The 18,402-nt window shown below is 34.8% G+C and overlaps 1 long non-coding RNA gene across 1 annotated transcript; it reads left to right on the forward strand.

Moving 5' to 3' along the window:
- Positions 1 to 13,300: 13,300 nt before the first annotated feature.
- LOC115958964 lies at positions 13,301 to 17,743 on the forward strand. Its single transcript, XR_004084734.1, has 3 exons — positions 13,301 to 13,448; positions 13,619 to 13,692; positions 17,671 to 17,743. It is a non-coding gene; the product is annotated as an uncharacterized LOC115958964 (long non-coding RNA).
- The last annotated feature ends 659 nt before the right edge of the window (positions 17,744 to 18,402 follow it).

Consider the following 18,402-nt stretch of genomic DNA (forward strand, 5'->3'; position numbering starts at 1 on the left):
AAACCAATTAAGACAAATTGTGGTGGAGCTCACAAAATTTGGGAAATGAGTCATGAAAATAGAATATTGGGTGATGAAAATAAAGAAACTAAATATAGCCTTAGTGCACTTTTCTTGGGGGTGTAAGCTGCCATGACTCTTAATTTATTCACTTTATTCATGTGTGGGGTGAAAATCTAAGGACCAAAAGATGATTGGGCCTAGATCAAGACCCACTAGAATTAATTTGTAAAGATGGGTTTACAGACCAACACTTAGATTCCTAAATGGTAGGTTATGCTCAAAGATAAAGTAAAAAACGAAAATTGAGTTTAAACAGGTTGATTAAGAATAAAATGTTAAGTTAATTTTCCTCAGAATGGACAAAGAGCCTTTTACACTTGATAAATTACAAGGATAAGTGTTTTCTTAGGATTCAATCCATAGTCATTGGGGATCTCTTTTTATTTTATAGTGCTCCTATTTCATTCCTGGCCCTTCACATGGAGACTTGTCGATCTCCCCTACTGGCCTCCCACAATTCATATCATTAAATATATGATAAATTAAATTATTTATGATGTTACGATAATTGATCGAATCTTGTTCTAATCACAAAACCAATAATCTTCTTCTTCTTCTTATTTATTTATTTATTATTATTATTATTATTTTATGTTTTAGAAATGATTTGTAATCTCTTATGACCACACAAAAATCAATTAATTTAGTGATATGTAAATTTTCACAAACATTGAGATAACTTGTTATGGGGTATATTATATATATATATATATATATATATTAAAAGTTTCACACATGAAAATTAAGTTATTCTAATCGTGAGTTTTTATTTCAATAATTTGTGAATATATAATATTATTCCAATTACGATTTTTCACATATCTAAGGCATGGTCGGTACCCTGTAATAAATCTCGAAAATTGCAATAGTGTTCAAATCCTTCTATCCTAAATATCAAATTATTAATAAATAAAATACTAAAAAAAAAAGCTTGACACAAAAAACAGGTTTGATATTCTAAACTGTAATATGAAAATATGAGATACCTTACCATCTGGACAAAGGACAAGTCAAAGGCAATGTCAAAACTAGATTTGTTTGCAAATCTATATATTACTAAAAGCTAAAGCGTGACATTTATTGCTACTGAGCTCCTGTTGCACCACCTCTTCGCCACATAATTATTATTTATTATTTATTCCTTTTTTTTATTACAAAAAAAAAAAACATAAATAGATTATTGACTTTACATATTTATCTTTGTTGGTTTTAACATCTATATATATTTCTTTTTTATTTCCAATTTTCCTATAATTTTTTTTACATTTACTTATTTTTTAAATATTTACACTTTTTTCAACCTTTCTTCTTCATTTACCTTTTCATCTCCCCACTACCCTCTACTTTAATATTGCTATTTATCTTTCCCTTCATCTTCATTTATTTGTCTTTTCTTATCCCTTCCCTCTTACTATAAATTTGTCACTCTTTTCCATTCTTTACATAGTTTTCTCTCACAAAAAAGATCTCTCTCTCTCTCTCTCTCTCTCTCTCTCTCAATGTTTTGGTGGATTTTTATTTTTTATTGCATCTCCGCTTTAGGTTGATAAGATTTTGTGTTTTTAAAAACTCTAATTTAGGTTGATGCGATTTAGTTTTGTATTTTAAGTTATTATTATTATTTTGCTCTTTGATTGTTAAATTTTATCCGATTACATTAAAAAAAATTAAAGATAGTAAATAAAATTAAAATAGTATTCCATTACATAGCATTATTTGGATAATTTAGTGTTTATTGTTATATCTTTCAATTTTTTTTTCTTCTCTTCTGTTTTACTCAATATTGAAATTCAACCACATCCTCCTTATCATTAAATTATTTATATTTTCTCTCTCTTTTTGTTTTAAAAAATGAAAAATGTAATATTTTACTTAAATTCAAATAAAAGAAAATTGTGCTCATCAAATTGTACTCTTTTTTTTTTTTAACATTTACACTTTCTCCAACAAATTGTACTCTACATTTACATTTTCTCCAACCTTTCTCATTCTCTTTACCTTTTCATCTCCCCAAACATTCTACCTTGATATCACTCTTCCTCTTTCCTTTTACCTTCCTTTATTTTGTTTATTTTTATTATCATCCTCTTAGTATAAATTTGTCATTCGCTCTTTCATTCTTTACATAATTTTCTCTTACAAAAAAAATGGTTATTTCCCACTCTTTCTCCCTCAATTTTTTGGTTGGTTTTTATTTTTATTTTTCTTGCATCTCTATTTTAGCTTGATAAAGTTTTGTTTTCTTTAGAACTCTATTTTGGTTGATGGGATTTAGTTTTGTGTTTTAAGTTTTTATTTTTTATTTTTTTATGACTTTGATTGTTAAATATTATCATATTGCATTATAAATAATTAAAAATAGTATATAAGAATGTACTATTATTATATTACATAGAATTATTTGGATAAGTTAGTTTTTATTATTATGTATTTTATTTTTATTTTTTTCTCATATCATTTTATTTAACATTTAAATTCAGCTACATCCCCCATATATATCATTAAATTATTTATATTTCCACTCCTTTTTTATTTTAAAAAATTTAAAATATAATATTTTGCCTAAATTAAATAAATAAAATTGTCCACATTAAGTGGAGCAATGCTAGGGAAGCGCTCATTCTCACACCCAATGCATCAAAGGAAGAATGAAATACAAAACAAATCAAGTTAGAAACACTAAAAATAAAAAAAAACTAATAATGCATATTTAATGCCATAGAATCATCATCAAATTTTGGAAAACGATAGGTTGCCAATGGGGAGAGAGAGAGAGAGAGAGAGAGATGGTATAGAAAAAAAAATTAATACAAAGTAATAAAGAGTAAATAAAGAAAAAAAAAACCAAACGACAATTAGTAATCGTTGATTGGAAAACAAAGAGGTTGTAAGGAGAAGTAAAAAATAAAATACAGATTACCATGTGGAGAACATTAAAAACTTTACAGTGTAGTAACATAAACCGTTAAAATCACTTAAAAAATTAAATCAACAACCAACAATTAGATACAATCATAGTACTAAATTTAAATTTAAAGCTAATCAAACTCTAACTATGGAAACTATATTAATCATGACTAAAAAAAGGATGTTATCTGATAGTAGTAGAAATTACATAAGAAATAAAGTTATAAAATTTAAAAATCCATTTTTTGACATTTCATTTAACCTTATTTATAATATATATATATATGTTCCAATCTCCTAACTTCTGGTCTAGATCTGAAAGCTGGTACGATTCCGAGTTTAGCATTCCATCTTCTTGTGGAATCTCAGGGAAGGGGGGGGGGGTAAGCTACAACAAAAGGGGGAGAGTGCCATTCTGGACAGTCTCAGTGCGGAAGCATAAATAGGTTACAAATGTATTTCTATTACAAGTGTAAACTAAGGTACAAACTGAGAAAGCCATCTGATTACAATAGTAAAGAAGGGTTTCTGAGTTTTGGGAGGTTGGAGTTTTGAGGTAGTATTGAAACTGGACCTAAGAAGACCTAAGAAGACCTGCTGAAGACTGGAGCAAAGGGTTTTTTTTATAGCTGGAGGAAGCCTTGGATCCGTTCAGGAGATTGCGGAAATCATGGAAGGTAAAATGCTTTTACTCTCAGGTGAATATCTTTTCAGCCGAAAGTAAACAATAACTTCAATGATTCTATCAGGGTACTGTTGAGTGAACAGTAACGGTCACTGTTCATGAATAGTGTTCTGTCTCCTTGCTTTTTTGAATAGTAATTCTGCACAGTGTTCTGGTACTGTGTAGTGAATAGTACTTTGTCGGCAGCTTTGCTGGTGCGGGTACTATTCCTGGAATAGTAACCGGGTTGCAAAGGTGGTTCTTGAGCTAATCTGGGGCTTCTGGAGCTGTTCTAGAGCATCCAGGAGCCATTCTGGAATTTTGGTAGAGGTAGGAGAGTTCTTTTCTTCTGACTCTAAAAGCTTGGATTTTTAATTAGTATCATGGCCAGATGGGTATCCATTGTAGGGATCCCATGGAGGATCATAGTCACAGTTATGCTCATGATACTTGGCATATTGATTACAAAAACCACAGTACAGGATAGGTTCATAATTTGCCTGTTGTGTTACTAACTGTCTGGGTTCAATGTAGACAATTCTTTCAGTATGGAGAGCTTTGGAGTAGGGTTTGGTGGTGAATACTGAAATTCTGCCAGTATTCCCAACAAAGTGGTAATTTTGCCATAGCTCATTAGTGACATCTAAAATCTCATTATTGAAGTAACTTCTCCAGCAATCGGCAAGAGCATAAGGGTCTTCATAAGAGAGGTAGGAGTCACCTTCATACCAAGGGCCATTATGAGTGTACCCGTTGATGAGTACAAGATGGTGCGCAGGTTGGACAATCATCCAATTGTTACTGTCCCATTGTGGGAGAGTGCTCCAGCATTTGATGGAGACAAAAGGACTATTGATTCCTGAAACAACTTGTTGTATGATTTGGGGGAACTGGTTGATCTGAATATGGCTTGTTAGCTTGATGAGCTTGATGAAACCATATTCAAACATCTGTGAAAGCCAGCTTGGATTTTCTTCAACAGACCAATCTTCATAATTGATTATTAGGCCGGGGAAGGGATGTTTCTTTTCATAGACCCTGTGGCTACTTCCAAAGTATTCTTCCCAAATTGACTGGATGAAGGCATTCTCAAGGTCATCTGAGTCTTCACCATAAACTGGGAAATGGGTGATGACCAGAATTTTGAAATGCTTGAACCATAGGTCACATGATTCAGACATAGCCTTGCTTCCCAAGATACGAACTTGTATGTCGGTAGGCAAGTTGGCAACAACACTTCTTAGCTGGTTTTGAGTCTTAAGACTTAACCTAGCATAATCAGTGCCCATAATAGTCGTTTTATCCATTGAATGGACATCCTCTTTGCCAAAGAGTTGACTAAAAGAGATTTGGCCTATTTTAATTTCTGCCTCAAGATTTACTAGGTGTATTTCTAGTGCTCTGAGGGTTTTCTGAAAAAGGCAATTGTTGCTTTGGGTAAAGGCTCTCTGAAGGTTGTCAATGATGATTTTGATGAAGGGCAGAAGGTCTGTGTATATTCCATTTGTAAATTGGAAATTCCTAGACAAAACTTCATGTAAGGTAATAGCCACATTTCCACTGGAAAATATTATTCTAAGTGGAACAGGTTCTTGAAGGGATATTGCTTCCCTGGGTTCTGGACCAGAAGAAACGCCTTCATGCCTTTGATAAGGAAAACCCTAGATAGGGGCTTTTCCTTTGTTCGTGCTTGAAGAAGCCATTTTCCACTTACTAGTGGGGCAAGTATAATGAGTTATTTGCTTTTCTTCCTGCCATGTATGAACAAAATGGTTATTTTTGAAAACATTTTTTTTAAAATCATGCAATGTCATGAAGCAAATACTGTTATACTGGAAACATGATAAAGATTTATGAAACTGATTGAGGTTCAGAAAATCTTTATTTCTGGAAAGAATAGAGTGATCAAGATTCTTTTCTTGATTTGGATTTTCTGAAAGGATCTTGGCATTGACAAGGTTAAGGGTTTTTGAGATGGAGACTTCTTGGAGACTGTTGACGTCTTTAGCTTCTGGGCTGCTGAGAAACTTAAACTTAACTGGTTTGCCAAAAAGATGGGTAGTGATTCCTTCACTATCCGTGATGAAAGGGTACAACAGACACATGAAAGGGTTTCCTAAGATGACCCTATCTGTCATATTTCTGACAAGAACAAATGTGGTTTTGAAACACGTATTGTCTTGGCAAACATGTGCTTTTGGGATTTTGAATTCAATCTGCATTTTTCCTCCACTTACAGAAGTTAACCTTTCTTTGGTTTTTCGGAAGTATTTAGAGGGAATGATTCCTTCTTGAATGCAGTTGAGATCAGCACCTGAATCTATTAAGGCTACTACCTTAAATTCAAAATCTTTGCTTATGACAATCCTGACATTGGAGTGCCATTTTTGGAAGTTAATTCTACTGATGGTTTGCAAGAACGATCTATTGGTTGGTTCTGGCTCCATATTTGCAGTAGGGTTAACTGTTTCGTCTACTTCTTCATCAGAAGGGTTCTGTAATGAGGTGCCTTTCTCATTGCCTTGATGAGAAGTGTTTTCTAACTGTTTGACTCTTTGGTCCATGAGACTGTGATCAACCCTAAGGATGGTTAATTCTTGCTTAAGGCTTCTCACTTCTGATTTGGTATCCTTAATCTCTTTTTGGAGATCTTGGACGGTTATCTCTTTCTTGGATTTGGTAAACCTATTGTAAATTTTCTCCGAATCAACTTTGGGTTCCTGGGCCCTAGGTTTGGATGTACTGGCTTTCTTAACTAGGGTTTTGTGGAACTCACTAAGTCTTTGAGCTTTTTCAACTGTGTCTTCGATCTGTTCTATGAGATCTAAAAGCAGTTCTTCTTGCTTGGAAAGAACACTGATAGTCTTGTTTCTGCAACAACTATCTTGGCAAGTTAATATTTCATCTGTGCCACTAAAGGAGCTAGAAGATACTCTAGAGGTTTCAGAGGATGATCTATACAGCTGGTGTATCTCTTCTCCATTGGACTCACTTTCTAGGTGGTCAAGTTCTAAGAGTTTGAAGATTTCTTTCTTACTGGTTTGGTCACTAATGAGGGTGTTGATAAGGGATTTGGCCTTAGCTTTACACTCTTTCTGGAAATGGCCTTTCTTTCCACACTTAAAACATTTTCCTGATGTTTTAGGTATGAATTTTCCTGTAAACTTGGATTTTCCTTTCTTATAGAAATCATCATTTTTGAGTTTTTGTTTTCTATAGTACTTGGAGGCTGTTTTCTCCCTATAGGATTTCTCAGAGGGTTCTTCTCCTCTGTGTTTGGATTTCCTTTTGGGGATGACTGAAGGTAGGCCGTATTGGGTACAGAAATTTCCTATTTCGTACTTGGCTTTGCTCTTGTTGGCCTGGCTTTGGATTTTGAGATCTATACACATCTTCATTCCTTCATTTCGAATTGTGCTAGAGATGTCTCCGTAGGTTAGGTTATCATAGTCTATGACACCTAAAGGGCTACCAAGAGTTTCTTTGACCTTCTGTCCAAACAATGTGGGTAAGCCATTGATGAACTTCTCCTTCCAGAATGAAGAGTTACAATCGCTTCTGTGCATGACACGAGTGGTGAACATATCTTCATACCACCGGTATTCTCCAAGGTTCTTGCATCTAAGGTCACTCAACTGGTCGTAGATCCTAGATGTGATGTTGCTGGGTTTTCCTACGAAGTGTTTCATGATCGTATAGATCAAGGTATTGACTTCGTCGGGAACACCTATTCCTATGCGTTCATCAAAGATGGGGTTCTCGTTCTCATCTTTTTGGACAGCATGCTTAATGTCTTCCTTGGATGTCTCAGTTAGGAAATTATTCCACCAGTGCAACAGTTTTCCTGTGAATCCTAAAGTCATGAGCTCTACGACCTCTGTGTTTGGAAATCCATCATTTAGGTAGTTATTGGCTACCATGGTCATATGCTGAATTTTGTTTAGGATTTCTTGTTCGGATAAACCATCTATGTTCCATTCATAGAGTTTACCACTGGATACTGTGAACTGGGTAGTCCTTTCCTCATACTGGAGGTCAGGAGAGGTAGGTCTGGGATACCAATTCTTGGTAAGGCTGGTCGGGTTTACCATGGGTTGGTAAAGCCTGTTTACCTGTAATCCATGAAATTGGTTTTCTAGGTGTTCTACCTCCTTTTCAGTTTCAGAGGGGGTTCTACTAGAACTACTAGAGGCTTTGTGGGCTCTTAAAGTGATAAGCCGATTGTCTCTGGGTTGTTCCCTACTGGTTGAGGTGATATTTGGTGGAGGAACTGGTTCCTTCTTCACAAGTTCTTCAAGCTTCTGGGCAACTATCTATAAGGTTGTTTTATCCTTAGGTCTGAGACTAGCTTGTCTAGTCGTGGGGAGCTTGACTAAAGGTTTTTCTAGGGTTTGGGCAGGTTTGCTAAGGTTTCTTGGCTGTAGGATAACCTTATTGTCAATCCTATCTTCTATCCTATTAAGTTGTCTTTGTATGACTCCTAAACACTGGTTGGTATAGTTGTTTTGCTCTATCACCTTTTTGACAACCTTTTCTTCGGGGGTTGCACACTTAAAGGGAGAGGCAACAATATTCTCACTACCACGATGGTTAAAGAGTATGGCATTTTGGGGGGGATGGCTAGATCTAACAATTTCTGGTTAAAGAGTATGGCATTTTCTGTGTACCATAAATTCATAATTTAGAGTTTTGTAAGCTGCAAAGATTGGGGACACCCCTCCTCACTCAGAACACTTACCGTACTCAAGGGATTAGAACCCCTATATAATTATTGTGATTATATGGATGCTTTTGAAAAAGTGTTATTCTTCCAGAATGAGAACTATGATCACTCTTGGTTCATACAGTTTAACAAGAAATTCAAAGGCCAGATACCCTCATGGTTCCTCAAGTGGTGGGAAATGTTTGGATCAATATATATATATATATATATATATAATTTTCATACACTATTACTTTTGAAAATCTAATAAAAAATGCTACATCTCATTCACTGTCTTTGTTATGCAAATCTTCAGTTAGTAAATATATGATAATGGTAAGAAACGTTACAAATGAGATCAATAAAAAAATATATATAAAATTAATTAACCACTATCATTATGGAGTAGTAGTTTATAATTTTACGCATCCAAAAAAGTGAAATATATAGAGTTTTTTTAAAAGTATTTGTAAAGATTCACTATATATATGTGTGTGTGTGTGTGTGTGTGTAAAGGTAAAAAAAGGTATATTTAAGGTTTTTATTAACTTAAAAACTAATGAAAAACCAATGGTTAATAATTAAAATTATAGTATTAAATAATATTTAATGAGACCATCCTAAAAAAATTAGCACGCACAATGCGCGGGTATACGACAACTAGTAAAGGATAATGTTGAAACTTTTTTCTTTTGTTTTTTGAGAAACTATAATGTTGAAACTTGAAAACACAAAACGATTAGATATATACTCGTACAACCTTATGTGTGAAATTTCTTAGTCTTTAAGTCTACACACAATCCTCTAGAATCTAGAATCATCTAGTCAAATTCAAACCCCACCATGACCTACCAGCATCCTCAAAAATCTCAAATCAGCACTGTCACTCGTCCAGACATTTCCTATGCTGTGCACCAGGTGAGCTAGTATCTGTCTGCTCCATGATCGACTCACTATACTGCTGTTCTGTGCATTCTTCGATACCTGAAGAGCACTCTCTTCCATGGCCTCTTTTATTCTGCTCGGTCTCCTCTTGTTCTTCGTGCATTCTCTAATGCTAATTGGGCAAGAGATCCCACTAATGCAGATCCACCACTGGTTATTGCTTTCTTTTTGATTCTTCTCTGATTTCTTGGCGAAGCAAGAAACAAAGCCTTATGGCCTGCTCCAGTACTGAAGCAGAATATCGTGCCCCTGCTGATACCACATCTGAGCTCCTTTGGCTATGATAGCTTCTTAAGGATTTAAGTGTGTCTACATCCTCTGCTACTCCTTTTTATTATGACAACCAGGGTGCCATTCATATTATTCACAATTATGTCTTCCATGAACAGACTAAAAACATCGAGATCGATTGTCATTTTATCCGTTATCATTTTGTCTATGGTGCTCTCAAGTTGTTCTTAGTCTCCTCTAAAGATCAACTTGTAGATATCTTCACCAAGTCACATCCTAAGGTACGCCTTCGTGCTTTGGGTGGCAACCTTAAGTTGGTCTTACACTCACCTTGAGTTTGAGGGGGGCTGTTAACGTGTAATAGGTTGTGAGTTTTAGGCCCATCTTGTTTACTTGTACTACACACATACTTGTACAACACATTGCCTCTTATATAAAGGCACTCTTGTATATTTTATTACTTGCAAAATACAACATAATTCATTCAGTATTTTTGACAGAAGCCTTTAGCTCGGTTTTGTTTTTGTTGTGTACGGTTGAGCATAGCCCACCCTTTGTGGAAAAAATAAATTTTAAAACAAAGCAAAGCCTCTGTGGTTGCTCTGATGGAATCTACTTAATCAATGAAGCATGGAATAGTCATCAATTCATTGTGAAATTGCCATGAGCAGCCATATTGGTCCTTTGCTTCTCTATTCTTGCGTATATGCTAGTTGGTTCTCTTGCTTGAGATTTCAAACCTTTCAAATCAACCAACATTTAAGGTTTTCTTAGTAAATCTGTGGAAACAATTATTTTACTTCATACACACAAGAAATTCACTAAATCTGTCTCAAAAGGTTCCACGTAATTGGTCCCAACGAAAAGAATATCCCTAAAGTATAATAAACACAAAACAATAAATAGAGATAATTGGTTTTCATTTTGATTTTTTAAATTATGGAATAGATATATCACACAATCAACTCTAGAGATGGTTGATAGAATGTACTTGTTGGCTAATTCTAATTTGATCGAAGAGATCGAATCATTCACGTACTACAAAAAACAAAGGCTATAGCCGCGTTTAAAAAACGCAGTCATAGACTATGAGCCGCGTTTGATAGCCGCGTTTTCAAACGCGGCTTATCCTACACGACAATAGCCCCCTGCGGGGACCTATAATCGCGTTTTTATAAACACGGCTACAAGTACCCTTATAGCTGTGTTTTTTCACCCCCTATAGGCCAAGACTTATAGCTGCGTTTTGTAAAAAACGCGGCTATAGACCCGCTTTGGGCTGCGTTTAAAACGTAGCTATAGGTATAGTTTTGGCTGCATTTTAAAAACGCGGCTAAAGCTTCCTACAACTGCGTTTTTGAAACGCAACTATAGGTTTTTTTTTTTAACAAAAAAAAAAAAAATTCCTGGGCTTTTTTTTTCCCCCAAAAAATTCAAAATTCAAACCAAAAAAATTCAAAATTAAACACAATCCCAAAAAATTCAAAATCAAACACAAACCCAGAAAATTCAAAATCAAACACAACATACTCACAATACAAACACACCTAGAAAATTCAAAATAAAAAACAAACCCAAAAAATTCAAAATCAAACACAAACCCAGAAAATTCAAAATCAAACACAACATACTCACAATACAAATACACCCAGAAAATTGAAAATCAAGCACAACATACTGACAATACAAAAACAATGTGCTCTAAAATATAAGAACATAAACCCATGAATCTCCTCTCATTTAACAAAACCAACCCAAATCTAACACTAAATCCATTCAAGGAACACAAAAGCACAAGCTCAGAAACACAAAAGAACAAGCTCAAGAACACAAACCCATTTAAACAAAAGCACAATATCAGCAACACAATAGCACAAGTTCAAGCACAAATCCAAAAAATTCAAAATCAAAACTCAAATCCAAATCAAGATATAGACACAAATATTGCTAGAATATCCACTTCATTCAAAATTTTCAACATTTCCTCCATTTTCTTACTAACTAAATATAAAATAACAAAAAAAAAAAAAAAAAAAAACACTAGATCTATAGACAAATTAGTGTGCTTGAGATGAAGAAAAAAAAGAAGAAAGAAAAAAGAAAAAGAAAAAAGAAGAAGTAGTTGCAAAGAAACAAAGAAAAAAAAAGTTGTGCTGGAGTGAAGAAGGAAGAAAGAAAAAGGTTTAAAAAAAAAAAAAAAAAGAACCTAGCTTGACTTGCAGAAGAAAGGAGCAAAAACAGAAGAAAAAAAGAAAGAAAGAAAGAAAGAAAGAAAAAAGAAAAAAAGAAGCAGCAGCTCCAAAGAAAAGAAGACTTACGCTGGAGTTGTACTGAAGAAGGAAGAAAGAAAAAAGAAAGAAAAGATGAAAGTGGGGATGTAGGTGGGAAAGTGGGGGGTACGTGGGAAAAGCAAGAAATTTTTTTTTTTTTTTTTTTTTTTTTTGGTGTTACATATAGCTGCATTTGTTAAAAACACAGCTATAGGTCCCCCTTTTAAAAAATTGTTCTGTTGGACCTATAGCTACGTTTGAAAACACAACTATAGGTTAGCTATAGCTGTGTTTGTTAAAAACACAACTACTATTGGTCCCCCTTAAAAAAAAATTTATTCGGCTGGACCTTTAGTTGCATTTTAAAACGTAGCTAGAGGTCCCCGTTTAAAAAAATTGTTCGGGTAGACCTATAGGTTAGCTATAGCCGTGCTTTTAAAAAATGCAGCTATAGGTCCCTCTTAAAAAAAATTATTCGGTTGGACCTATAGAATGCAGCTATAGGTTAGCTATAGTCACGTTTCTTAAAAACGCAACTATAGGTCCCCCTTAAAAAATTGTTCAGCTAGACCTATTGCTGCGTTTTTTAAAAACGCGGCTATAGGTTCACCCTTAAAAAAAATTTATTTGGCTAGACCTATAGCCGCATTTTTTTAAATGCGGCTAAAAAAAGTGGCTATAACCCGCGTTTTTTGTAGTGACGAGAGTATATAACAAGGTAATCAACGAGTACAAGCTCAACCTATTCTACAAAATAAAAAATAAAAAAAAATAATCTTACAAGTATAACATTTAATTTCATGATTTAGACAAGGGAAGGAAGACGAGAGAGTAGAGATAAGAGAGAAATGTGGCCAAAATATGCTAACTTTAGCTCAGTCACCTTTCATTTTTATCTTCCCACTCTATTTAAAACATACCCTAAACTAATTGTCAAAATTAAGAAAAATACTATTAAAATTATGCCTCATGCTCTAAAAGGACTAAGTCAAAGTTAGAATTTCTTATAAATATTTATATAGTCCAAATCGACATAATAGACATTTGATATAAAATTCAATACCCTCACTTAAAAGTTATTATGACTTTTGAATACTAAAAACGCGAGTTTAAGCCGCGTTTTTGAGCTGCGTTTCTTTAAAACGCAGCTCCAGGTAGCAGTTTGAACCTTGTTCTATAGCCGCGTTTAAAAAACGCGGCTATAGACCAAGGGTGGAGCCGCGTTCTGTTCGGCTGAGGCTACGTTTTAAGTGAAGGCTCAGCCGGGAATATATATATTTTTTTAATCTTTCCCTGAGCTGCATTTAAAAAACGCAGCTCCATCTGATATAGAGCTGCGTTTTATTGAACGCAGCTCAAATACGTTTGGAGCTGCGTTCAATAAAACGCAGCTCCACATCTGGTATAAATGAAACAAACCCTAATTTTTTTCCAACACTTGAAATTTCCCAATCCCCAATCTCAGCTCTCACTATCTCAGCTCAACCTCCTGATCCAATCTCGCCGCTGTGCTCTCAACCCACTACCCACAAACCTCACCTCTCCTCCCTCATCAAAACCCGAAAAATTTGCTGACCGAAGAGACCGAAGCTCTTCACTGGTGAGGCTCACTCCGTCGCCGGTAGGCTGTCACTCCACTTGATCAAGTTTCTAGATCTTCTCACAGGTGACCACTATCTCTCTCTCTCCCTCTCCATTTTCCATGTCCATTGTCACGTTTGTTCTTTTTCAATTTTTTTTTTGCTGTTAAAATTTTTTTCCTGTGGAGCACTGAGATTGTTTAGTCTTATTCTCATACTTCTACGCCTTGTGATTTCTGAAGGAGTTCTGTTTCAGGTTTTTCTCCTTCACCAGGAACCAACCAAGCCCTAAATTACGAATTAGTACCATCCATCCAACAATGGCTTCCGGTGAGTTCTTTTTCATATTCCACTGCTCTGTTTCGTTTTCAGAAAATAGAAAAAACTTATAATGGAACTACTTTCACCAAGACAATACAGTAGACCACGTATGTGATGATCTAATGAAGGATGTCTTCTTCAATTTATCAATTCATTACACTAGAAATCAGATTGTATACCTTGGTCTAGGTGTCACCTATGAGTTCTAATCTTGTCCTGCCCATGGCAGGGTTTTACACATACGGCTAGCTGCAGTGCCATTTGGTAGTGGGGCTGCCCTGGGGATTAGACCACTTGGTTAATATTTTATGGAGTAACCATTTCAGTTATTTGAACAATTCAATAATTTTTCATTGGGAATGAGACTATTATTCAGATCGTCATCTGTTTCATTTTCTTTGGGTGATAGACCTTCATGCTTCTCTCCATCCATTAATTGACCATGTGGGTAATTCAAGTTGCTCTAGTACAGTAATATCTTAACCAACAAATCGACATAATTTGTTACAAAACTGAAGAATTGCAGTTCCCCAAATTCTAGAAAGATCACTGACCCTATTTTAACTAGGAAGAGGAAGGATTTAGCCCTCTTTGTAAGAAAAGCTGCAGTCTCAGCTTCTAATAATTTGTGTCTAAAGTCAAAGTTCCTTTGGGCCTCCTCAATTTACAATTTAGCCTCACCTTAAAAACGTACTAGATAAAAAGACACAAACTAGCCTTGCCTTAAACAATAACCTTATGAAAGTCTTTTGCATATATGCATGTGTATCTAACATAAGAATAGCTATGGAGTATGGACATGCATATATTAGGACCATACCAAGGTGGGAACAAGGACCAAAATCCTAGCCAAGCACAAACCCCAAGGTTGGTAGAAATTTAAATTTTATTCCTATACTAAATATAGGCAAAACTTACACTAAATAATTTGTTACCAACCATACTTGTCAAGGTGCAACCTAGTGGTAGAGGGCTTGGATTAGCTGTATACCCAAACATCCTTGGTTGGATCCCCACAAGGAGTTCCTCTGGATTACCTGATATGTGGTTCTGTCAGGTGAGGTTGTGTATCTATGGTTTACTTAATTCCCTAGGAGTGGTCCAAAGGGCCCTGTCCTGGTTCAATTCCATATCATCAAAAAAAAAAAAAAAAAAAAATTGTTACCAACCATAAGCTACAGGGGTAGGAGTTGTTAACATCTTTACCCTCCTTCACAAATACAATTTCCTTTGACCCAATATAGGCAAACCTTACAAACTGATCATACCATTAGCTAGTTCATAATTCATAAATTGGCTTTTATATAGTCATAGTAGGAATATTCAATTTATATTGGTACCTAAAATGTTTTATGAATCCTTGCAAAGCTAATCATTAGAATTCTTAAGCAGCTTCTACTATTAAAGTAGGATACAAAAAGACCAATTAACAAAGCAAAAAACAAGTTGAACAAGTCCACTGTAAACCAAAAATGGTATCAAACAACATTTTAGACAGTGGTTTAACATGGTTAGTTCAAGAAGAGAGATCTGCCTCCCTTGACCTCAAGTTACCTTCCAGATAAAAAATGAGGCTGCAGCTGGACTGGTAATATAATACCTGGTTACGTGGATTGAATTGGATGAGTGTGTGTTGTGCGGGTGTATTTTGGGTCCCACATTGGGTGTTTACCAAGTGGATCTTGGATATATAAGCACTTATGAGGAGCCCCAACTACAACTTGACTAGTCCTTTTGGGGGCACAGGCGCAAATGTAGCTAGGGCTTTCCTTGGGTCATTACAGGTTAACTTAACCTAACCGAGGTAGCTTGATTTTTGCTAAATCTTTTACACCTGAGATTGAATATAAGGAAGTTGTGATTGATTAAACACTAGAATGGCTGCATAGTGAAATTCTACTATTTGTAAACCCAACATCAGCAGGAGATTGACTAACTTTCTTCTCAAGGGTAAAATACAGAACAAAAGACTACAATTTTTTTCCTGCCAACCATACATGTCTTCATAGTTTTCATGTCATATCACTGGAATCTCCATTTTTTATTTTCTATGTATAATTTACAATTTTTCTAGACGTTATATAATGAAGGCCTTACGCACAACAAATTTTCAGAGTTCATAAAGCAAAATCTTTAGCAAAACATTCATCTCAGCACCATTCCAGTATAAATCAGAAATGTAAAAATCAAGTCCCAGGGGTTTTGTCAAAGTTAGTGTTTGTAAGCATCATATAACTGTTGGTCCACTCAGTGGCAAATTAATATTTTGGGATTGATGCACCAATCTCCTTAGGTTCCAGGATCTATTTGTTCTTATTCCATAATTGTAATGCCTCAATGTGAATATTAACATTAATTCAATTCAACAGTTCAAAAAAATGGTGTGGCTTCACCATCAAGTTCAGTGTGTCAAAATTTTGTAGAGTAAATTTAGTTACAATGTAGGTTCATGTAGCTCTCACTAACATGTGAATTTGATTCTGAACACTATCAAATTCAGAGATATTACACCTTATCTCAAAACTATGAGCCCTTGCACTTTAACAGATAGTGAGAAGATTCTATTCACTGCAGGAACAAGCTTTTACCCAAACAGCAATTTATGTGAAGTGACAGCAGAAAAATAAGGAGTATGATAAAAAAAAATAAACCAGATCAATATCCAATAAGATTTTATTTTAAGAAATAAACAAATTGTTGAATTACCAATTGTCCCAAAAGATTGAGCTTTTAGGAAATGGTAAATTAAATCATTTAACCATAATTCTAACACTCCTCCTTGATAAGTGAGACCCAACATGTGGGATTTTTTAACATTTTAAATGGGAGGTAGAGTGGAGACATAGATTAAACTTAGGACATTTTGCTCTGATACTATGTTAAATTACCGCTTATCCCAAAAGTTTAAAATTTTAGAAAATGGTAAATTTAATCATTTTACCATAATTCTAACAAAGATGTTTCTACTCCCAATGGGTGCCCAGTGACTATCAAGTTGTCATTTTTCTTCTCTTTCTCTGTCTCTGCTAAGCAAATATAAAAAAGTAATTTACCTCATATAGAAGGTGTTTCATTCGCTTGCTTATCAGCCTACTTTCATCTCGCAAAGCAATGCTAATAGCAGGATGCAACCATTGAGCATTACTCAACCAGGCACTTATGTTTGGGTGACCTGCATCTACGTGACACCACCAAGTGCATTACTCAACCAGGCACCCAGAAGCACATTGCACATACCCACACACTTTTTTTTTTTTTTTGAGTGGTAAGTTATGCAGCCAGTGGGTCTTCAACCAGAGTCTCACCCTCCAACAAATTATCATGTGATAAGGAAGTGCCTAGTTGAGCTATAACTCATTGGCATGCTTGAACACACACACACACACACACACGAAGGAAGGGTTTTCCAAAATTATAGTAGAGGTTTTGCCACAATACGTGTTTGAAACACTCTTTGATGCAAGATATTGGTAACTGATTTTTATTAGTTTTTAACAAGTGCGATGAGCTATTTCATTTGAAAGAGTTATGCTATAGGCAAAAAAATATTCAAAATAGTTGAGCTGGCAAGTTTTTATTGGTTCTTATATGGGTCCACTATTGATGTCATTTTGTTATTTACCATTAACAATGTTTCACCTCAGCAGCTGTGAAACTTGTCGTGACTTTTAGAATTACTGCATTTAAAATTAGGGCTCTCTATTCTCTTAAACAAAAAAATTTGAGGCCAAAATCAATGTTAGGTGGTTAATTAAATTTTTACAAGTTTGACATAATTGTTAGGATGTGTTGTTTGTTGGGATGGTAATTCACGTGTGTACATATATGTAAATACACGCCTTTGCAAAATTTTTTCTTTGCTTCTTTGTTTATAGTGTGGTGCTCATATACACGGGAGTTTATGATTATGTGATTGACTTTACACCTATGTACATCGTTTAAATTTCTTGAATTTTTTAATCTAGACAATTTGCATTATTCTTGCAGAATGAGATGCAAATTGTTGTAAGGTAGAGAAAGCTTGGAGAGCCAGTTGGTGACACACTACTTGGAAAAACAATGAGTTTCAGTTCTCTTGGTTTTCTTTCACAAATTTCCTTTGATCAAAGCATCTGAGTTAATTTCTTTCTTCCTTGGTCAATGTTCCTATTTTGCATATGACTATCCAAAATTAACTGAAATTTTAATATTCTTTACTTTCTTGGCAAAACTGATCAGTACCATCAAAGCTCCAATATGTGCATTGCAGATTAGAAGTCCGGAACCTTGTTGCTGACTCAAAAACAGGTAAAGTTTAAAGAAAATTTCATTGTCAATTTAAGCATGTATACTTTGTTATGTGGGGGGGAAAATTTTTACAGCTATAAGCTTCTATTGACCAAGACCAAGTGATTGGTCTAATTAATGGTTCTCTGCTTCATGTAATCCATAAAGTTCCGGGCTCAAATCTTCTAATCAATACCTTGGACCATTCTTTCTTGTAATTATACAATGTGTCCTACTGCACTGACTGAGATTGGTCAGCTGCTTTAAGAACCCATGACACGCACGAGAGAGAGAGAGAGAGAGAGAGAGAGAGATTGCTATATGGACCAATGGTCCGAATAAAACATGCTTTTGACAACAACATATCTTGATTTTAAAAAACATATATGGTACTATAGGACTAGTTATGGATATGTTTGTTGGGAACTTTTGGATATGTTTTGTTTATGTAAA

The sequence above is a fragment of the Quercus lobata genome, chromosome 9 (genome assembly GCF_001633185.2).
Source record: "Quercus lobata isolate SW786 chromosome 9, ValleyOak3.0 Primary Assembly, whole genome shotgun sequence".
Lineage (NCBI taxonomy): Eukaryota > Viridiplantae > Streptophyta > Magnoliopsida > Fagales > Fagaceae > Quercus > Quercus lobata.